Here is an 8,522-nt window from a genome sequence, read left to right on the forward strand (position 1 = left end):
ATTGCACGTAGCACTTGAATTCAATCTCCGACTAGATTTTGAGTGGTTGTTGTCAGGTTGTTTCTAGAGAAATTATACTTAATTATAAGAGTAATGTGGTGGGGAGGAGGAACCAAGATGGCGGCATAGTTCAGCAGCTAATCTGCTGCCTCACGCAACAATTTCGAGGGTACAACTAAGGGACAGAGCGTCTACCACCCAGAACCACGGGAAAGCTGGCTGAGTGGAAGATTTACAACTAGGAAGAGAAAGGAGCACAAACGCTGGGGAGCTGAGGTACGGAGGCACGCGAATCGGGCTGGCAGCAAGCGACTGGGTGCGCGGTTTTTCTTCAACCCGCAGGGAGACAAGCTCCTGATCACTGTGAAATCCAGTTTCTGGGGACATTCGGGGGACCCAGACACCTACAGGGAGAGGCTGGACTGTCGGCCATCGGGTCGGAAAGTGAGAGTGACTTTTTTGCAGAGGTGCGCCCAGCAATCATTGTTTACTGCGCTGGAGCGCGGGGCGCAGGGACTTGGAAACGTGGAAAGGCAGAGACGGCTGACGCCAGCCATCGCCGTTGGCCACGCCCCAGCCTAGTGACGCCCTGAGACCCCGCCCTGCCCTGAGGCCCCGCCCCGCACATTCTACAAACCCGCCCAGGCTCCACACAGCGGCTTTTGCATATAAATGGCCTTTTCTGTGGCAGCTCAACCAAATTAACTGCAGCTCCAGTCAGACTGCTCCAAAACCGCCCAAGCAAAGGAGGAGAAAACTAGTTCTTGCTATAGCTCCTGCTGGGGGACACACAGTACACAAGGGTACACCAAGAGTGTCCACCTCAGGTAACTGGGAGGCTGACCCGTTGAACCAATAGGACACCTAGTACACAAAGCTACCCTACCAACTCAGGGAAGCAGAGAATATGAGAAGGCAAGGAAACAGATCACAAACCAAAGAAATGGAGGAGAAAAAGCGACTGGACATAGAGTTCAAAACCACAGTTATAAGGTTTTTCAAGAATTTCATGGAAAAGGCCGATAAATTCAATGAGACCCTCGAGGATATGAAAAAGGACCAACTAGAAATTAAACATACACTGACTGAGATAAAAAATATTATACAGAGACCCAAAAGCAGACTAGAGGATTGCAAGAATCAACTCAAAGATCTGGAATACAAAGAGGCCAAGGACACTCCTCCAGAGAAGCATGAAGAGAAGAGAATTCAGAAAGTTGAAGATAGTGTAAGAAGCCTCTGGGACAACTTCAAGCGAACCAACATCAGAATTATGGGGGTACCAGAAGAAGAGAGAGAGCAAGATGCTGAAAACCTATTTGAAGAAATAATGAACGAAAACTTCCCCCACCTGATGAAAGAAATAGACTTACAAGTCCAGGAAGCGCACAGAACCCCAAACAAAAGGAATCCAAAGAGGACCACACCACTACACATCATAATTAAAATGCCAAGAGCAAAAGACAAAGAGAGAATCTTACAAGCAGCAAGAGAAAAACAGTTCGTTACCTACAAGGGAGATCCCATACGATTATCAGCTAATTTCTCAACAGAAACCATGCAGGCCAGACGGGAGTGGCAAGAAATATTCAAAGTGATGAATAGCAGGAACCTACAACCAAGACTACTCTACCCAGCAAAGTTATCATTCAGAATTGAAGGGCAGATAAAGAGCTTCACAGATAAGAAAAAGCTAAAGGAGTTCATCGCCACCAAAGCAGTATTATATGAAATGCTGAAAGGTATTCTTTAAAAAGAGGAAAAAGAAGAAAGATAAAAATTATGAACAGCAAATACATATCTATCAACAAGTGAATCTAAAAGTCAAGTGAATTAAAAATCTGAGGAACAGAATAAACTGGTGAACTTAATAGAATCAGAGGCATAGAATGGGAGTGGATTGATAATTCTCAGGGGGAAAGGGGTGTCTGTGTGGAGAATATGGGAAGAGACTGGACAAAAATCATACACCTATGGATAAGGACAGTGGGGGGGAGGTAGGGGCAGAGGGGGGTGGGAACTGGGTGGTGGGGAGATATGTGGGGAAAAAGGAGAAACAATTGTAATCTGAACAATAAAGATTCATTAAAAAAAAAAAAAGAGTAATGTGGTGGGTGTTTTTGTGTGTATTTTTTAAAGAAAAAATAGCCTAAGCTAACTGAATGAGGTCTGTGACTATTGCAGATAAAGAAGGAGTCATCATATCGAATTGAAGAGGGAGAGCTTCCTGTGAAAAATGTGAAGTTTAATGAGATGAAAGGAATAACTGTGATGCAACGCTGCCCGGACTAAGGGGTTGGGAAAGAGCGTTACCCTTGTCTGGGTGTTTGAAGGTGTCAAGTAGTATTATCATTAATTGCGTTCCTGTAATGTACTGTCAATGGGGACCTAATGTCCACTCTAAACACTATCTCAAGCTAGAGCAATTGAAAGATAATAAGAGAAAAATGAGTAACGAATCCTTTTTATTGTGTTCTGTAAGTGGCCTCCATTGAAACAGACTGCGTTTAGACTGCTAATAAAATGAGTGATGAAGGCAGACATTTAACATGAGAATTGGTTCCAATGAGGAACATATTTTCTTTTTTTTTTTAAGAAACTCACAAATAATTTAGGTTATGAAGAAATTCCTCGCTTGGACACTTTCTACAATTTCTGTGCAGTTTTTTTTTTTTTTTTTATCAACCTTGGAAAGTTGTGTGAGGCTTTTTTGTTTTTACTTTTTGTGGCTTGAAACATTGGCAAGGACTATACCAGTAGCTGAGGACACAGGACTTTATTTGTTGATTTGTCAGTATGTAGACCTTTCTGTCTCCAATGGGCAAACACAGGAACAGAGGAAGAATGACCTTCATAAAATATGTGGCACTTCTTTGGTTTCATGGACTCTGCTAAGGTACAGATCTGTTATTCAAATATTTGCACTATAGCCTTACCTCGACCCTGAAATCATTAATCCAAAGTTTATCAGCTCTTCCTTCTCATTTGCACTCTCCCTAAAAAGAAAAAAAAAAGGATAAATCTGATTCACTATAGTCTTACCCATCATAGTGGGAGCCTCTGAACATTGGAAAAGCTCATTTTTTGAGAACTTACGTGCCTGTACCCTGAACACAATCCTTATAGCAGCCCAGCAAGGTAGGGACTTTTACTCTCATTTTGGGAATCAGAACATTAATGCCCAGCCCTAGCCAGTTTGGCTTAGTGGATAGAGCATCGACCTGTGGGTCAAAGGGTCCCAGGTTCAATTCTGGTCAAGGGCACGTACCTCGGTTGCAGACTCCTCCCTGGTACATATAAGAGGCAACCAATTGATGTGTTTCTCTCACATCAATATTTATCTCTGTCTTTCCCTCTCTCTAAAAATCAATGAAAAAATATCCTTGGGTGAGGATTTAAAAAAAATAAATAAATTAAGGCCCAGTGAAGCCCAATGACTTATCCACTGATAAGTAACAGAGTCTGGAACTCCAGGCCAACTTGGATAGACTAGGAGGCCCCGTTCTTCCCTGCACTGCACTCCTCTCAGAGCGGCCTGCTGCCCACATTAGGATAGTACACTGCAGGCACCTACATAGAAACACTCATGAGGACAATAAGTAATCGCCTCTAGGCCTCTGAACAGTGTTGCTATCTAAGCAACAGCTGGGAGTGGAGATGCCTGTACTTACATATGTACACGGTCCTTGGTCTTATTCTTTTCAGCTGTGCAGACCTTTGCTCCATTCTCTAAAGCAAGTTCCCTGGCTGCTTTTGCAAGTAGAAAAGCATCCTCAGCAATTGTAGAGGAAACTGTGATTAGGAAGATAGGGAAGCATTAGTAAAATGAAATTAGGATAGAGACCGGGAAAAGGAAATTGTAGGGTGCCTCTGTCCATGCCCCCATCACTGTTTTGGGCATCTGAGCATGTTAGTGTGGTAGAGTCCAAAGGATCCTAAAGTCACTCAAACATCTCTTACAATTGAGTGTGGGTTCCTTGTATTCTGAAAATGGCACTCTGTCCAGGAATCCCTGTAACAGGTAAAATATTAATACTCCATAGACTGGAAATGAAATATAACAGCATCTGTGGACCATCAAACTGTTGTACCCAAACAGCAAACCTGCAGGGAGATTTATAAAGGATTATAGTAGGACTTTAAGAAACAGCAGCATGAAAACAGCGCACTTGATCTGTTCCCTGGCTGAATAACAGTCAAAAGGAAAGGCTAGGGGATTAAAAATGGCAGCAGAGTAGGAGGATGCTGCACGGACATGCTCCCAGAAACAAGCTGGAACTACAACTGAAATACGGAAAGGCTTCCTGAATAACAATGGAAAACTCACAAGGAGAGAACCCTGATATTCAAGAACTGAAGGTGGAAACTGCATAGAGACTGGTAGGAGGGGCAGAGGCTCAAAAGGGCTAGCCAGGCACCCACAGATGGCAACTGAAGTCCCAGAGAGATATCTCAGCTGGGGGGGTGGGGGAGGGTGCCACTGAGAACTCTGGGATCTAATCCCGAGTTCTGGGCTCCCCAGCAGAGAGCACCAAACTGAGGAGGGTACCCTCATAACATCTAGCTGTGAAAAGTAGCGGGGTGCTGTGTGCCAGGGAGTGGCAGCTGAGAGTTCAGGCACCTTCTTAAAGGGCCAATGCACAAAAATTCCCTGTGGATCCACCCGCCTTGTGCTCTGGCACAGGGAGAGGGAAGTGGACTGGAGCTGGGAGAGCAGAACACAGGACTGGGGTCTCGGGGATAGAGCTCAGAAGGCAGACAGCCCAAGTTTCCTGGCCTGAGTCATTCCCTCATGCAGCAGAGGACATCTTTCCCACATAGACATCTGCCTTGCCTGGGGCAGGGGGGGTGGGGCGGGAGGAGACAGTCAACACACCATATTGGAAAACACCTTGCAATGAGACCACTTAAGAGATTAAAAGTAACAATTAGCCTCCAGGCAGAAGCAACTGCCCCACCCTGTTGAAAACACTCTTGCCACACCTGAGGACAATTGCCTGGGGGCAATTCAAGTCAGAACCCTATTAGTCGGTAGACAGAGGTGGTCTCTGGAGGCTTTGAGTCTTTGCCTGATCCAATTAGTCAGAAACAGCCTTTAACACTGTCCTGCACTAGAGATTGAGAGGTATAGAGGATCTACCTAAAATATAGTCACAAACCCAAACAGACAACCAAAATGAGGAAACAAAGGAAAAAAACCCAAATGAAAGAAACTAGTGAATTCTCCAGAAGAAGAGATAAATGAAGCAGAGATAAGAAATTTATCTGAAACAGAATTCAGAGTACTGATGTTAAAAATGCTCAACAGTATGAAAAAAGATATAGTAACTATGAAAAAAGAACAGTCTGAGATGAAGAATGACAACACAAATAATGAATACATTGGAAGGAATACACAGCAGATTAGGGAAAGCTTAGGATTGAATCAGTGAATTAGAAGACAGAGTTGAAAATATTACTCAATCAGAGAAACAAAAAGAAAAAACAATTAAAAAAAACAGGAGGACAGCTTAAGGGAGCTCTGGGACAATGTGAAATATAACAATATTAGAATAGTAGGTGTGCTAGAAGCGGCAGAAAGAAGAAAGGAATGGAGATGGTGTTTGAAGAAATAATGGTAGAAAACTTCCCTAACCTGGAAAAGGAAAAAGCCACACAAGTTCAGGAGGCACAGATAAACCCAAACAAGAAGAACCCAAACAGACCCACACCCAGACACATCTTAATTAAAATGCCAAAAAGTAAAGACAAAGAGAGAATCTTAAAGTCAGCAAGAGAAAACTATTACCTACAAAGGAGTTCCCATAAGGCTGACACCTTATTTCTCATCAGAAACTCTACAGGCCAGAAGGGAATGACATGAGGTACTCAAGGTAATGGAAAGCAAGGATCTGAGACCAAGATTACTATATCCAGCAAGGCTATCATTCAAAATAAACTGCCAAATAAAGAGCTTCCCAGCCAAAAAAAAAAAAGGCTAAAGGAGTTCATCACCACCAAGTCAGCATTACAAGAAATGCTAAAGGGATTGCTGAGAAGAAGAAACAGAGAGAGAAACCTAGCCATATGGAATTAAAATGGCAATAAATAAGTACATCTCAATAATAACCCTAAATATAAATGGATTAAATGCCCCAATCTAAAGGTATAGGGTAGCTGAATGGATACAAAAATATGACCCAACTATGTACTGTCTACAAGAGACCCACCTCAAAACAAAAGACACACACAGGATGAAAGTGAAGGGATGGAAAAAAATTGTCCATGCAAATGGAAAAAGAAAAAAAAAAAAAGCTGGAGTAGCAATACTCATATCTGACAAAATATACTTTAAAAGCATCATGCTAAGAAAATAACCCAGTCTGAGAAAGATAAATAACATGATCTCACTCATTTGTGAAATATAATAAACAACATAAACTGATGAACAAAAATAGAGCCAGAGGGGAAAAAATATATACTAGAATATAATAGGAGTAATCCTGTTAATTCCAGATTTTTAATATTTCCTACAACTTTTGTGATATCATACTATGTTAGTACAGTTTTGGTAATATTATTATACTTAAAATCCTTTCATTCTTGAAATATTAATGTTTATTGCATGTAATATTATTATATGTAAGATCATTTTTCTTGAATAATTGGTGTTTATTGCATGTAACATTATCATATTTATAATAGTTTTTCTTGAGATATTAATGTTTATTGCATGTAACATTATATTTTTAAGATCATTTTTCTTGAAATATTAAGGTTTATTGCATGTAACATTATATTTAAAATAATTTTTCTTGAAATTAAAAAAAAACTGTAAAAAAAATAAAAAGGAAAGCCTAGGGACACTTTTTACCAAGTGTTGTGGGCGCCACACATCTGGGTTCCCCCACATTGGAGCTGGTTGAATCCGTGCCTGGCTTCAAGTGCGTTTTGTGATTGTGTTCCCATCCAGCTCTGCTCCCCGGTCTCCACGCCCAGGGAGCAGCAGGCACTCCATTTACTCAAATTCTCTAAAAGAAACATATGTTGGTTTTGCACGCATATGTTTTGCTTTCTTATGGGATGTGAAGCTTTCCTTGAACTAGTCGGTTTGCAGCTCCAGGCCACAGCTGGACTTAGGAGGTGACGGAGGAGAGGCTGTGGGGAGCAGGCAGGTAACAGCTGAGGGTATCGAGTGATGGGGAGCCCAGCCAGAGAGTCAGAACTTGTCCTGGGAAATTCACCAAGTCAAAATAATGAGGATCAGACTGGAGAGGAGTTCAGTGCCTCGACACAAAGTGTCGAGGAAATATTCAGGGTCTTACTGCTCTTACAGTAGAGCATAAATCATGCCCTGCAGACAGCCTACTCGGCTGTGCGGCCTTCCACACGCTGTGCGTGTTCCAGGGCTACACAGTTCATCATTTATTTTCCCTCCATAGCCCGAGGGAGAATTCAGTATTAAAACACCCTGTTCAACAAACAAGTCAAATGATTTCTAAGTAAGATAAATGAAGGCCCAGGCATACCGGTGGGTTGGACAAACTATTTGCAAACTCAACAGTCCATAGAACTATTCCTCCACAGGCTTTCGAGCCTTCAGCTGGCCCTACTCCACAGTGGTAGAAAGAAGGGGGCAGGAATTCAAGACCACAATTGGAGACCTCTCCAATCCAGAAAGAGGATAATTTTTTTTAAAAAAATGTTTATAAGTGATTACACAGTTATGAGACCTAGAATGTGAAATTGTATCATTCTCATTCTTCCTCTTTAAATGTTAATACTCATAACTTGCATTGAATCTCTCTTTTTACACCTTTTGGAGTCCTACTTTCCTTGTGTTTCCTTGTTCTGTTCCTCAATAAAAACATTTCACAGCATTGGAGTAGGTTATGGGGATACCGGCATCATCACAGTAGCCAGCAACTCAATGTCACTTCAAGTAAGCATGAGCAAGTTGCAGAAGCCACGGTTTAGGATTAAAGAAAGATAAACTTAATTAGAAGTTCTCCATTTTCTTTCTACACACCATTAGATTGTCTCCAATTCCCCATTTTGGGAAATCATTGATCTAAGGAAGAGGAAGGATGACTTAGTAAAAACATTTGTGATGAATGGAGTGGCTTTTTCAATGGTACTTACTACAAGCAAATGAAGAACAAAGCAAACAAACCAGAACTGCTCCCTAAGAAACCAGCCGCAGCATTTCTGTCCTAACATACCTTTAACCCTGCAATGTTGCTACAAGTTCATGTTCTCTGGCAGAGAAAACTGCCTTGGTTTGCACAGGTTTTGTCCTCGGTGTCTTCTCTCTAGAATGGGGTGAGGGACACAGGCTCAGCCCTGCACCAGCTGCAGTGGATTTGCACCCCCGGTTTGTAAGGAGATTCTGCCTGTGCTTAAAGGCAGATGCCATCCTCCCTTTTCCCCGATTTGTCTCTGCTTAATTGAACTGCCATTGACTCTGTTCCAGCACAGTCTGTTTCAGCTACTGATAAATCATAGTCTTTCGTTTTCTAGTTTTTAGAGCTAAACGAACCCCT

Source organism: Eptesicus fuscus, chromosome 2 (genome assembly GCF_027574615.1).
Source record: "Eptesicus fuscus isolate TK198812 chromosome 2, DD_ASM_mEF_20220401, whole genome shotgun sequence".
Lineage (NCBI taxonomy): Eukaryota > Metazoa > Chordata > Mammalia > Chiroptera > Vespertilionidae > Eptesicus > Eptesicus fuscus.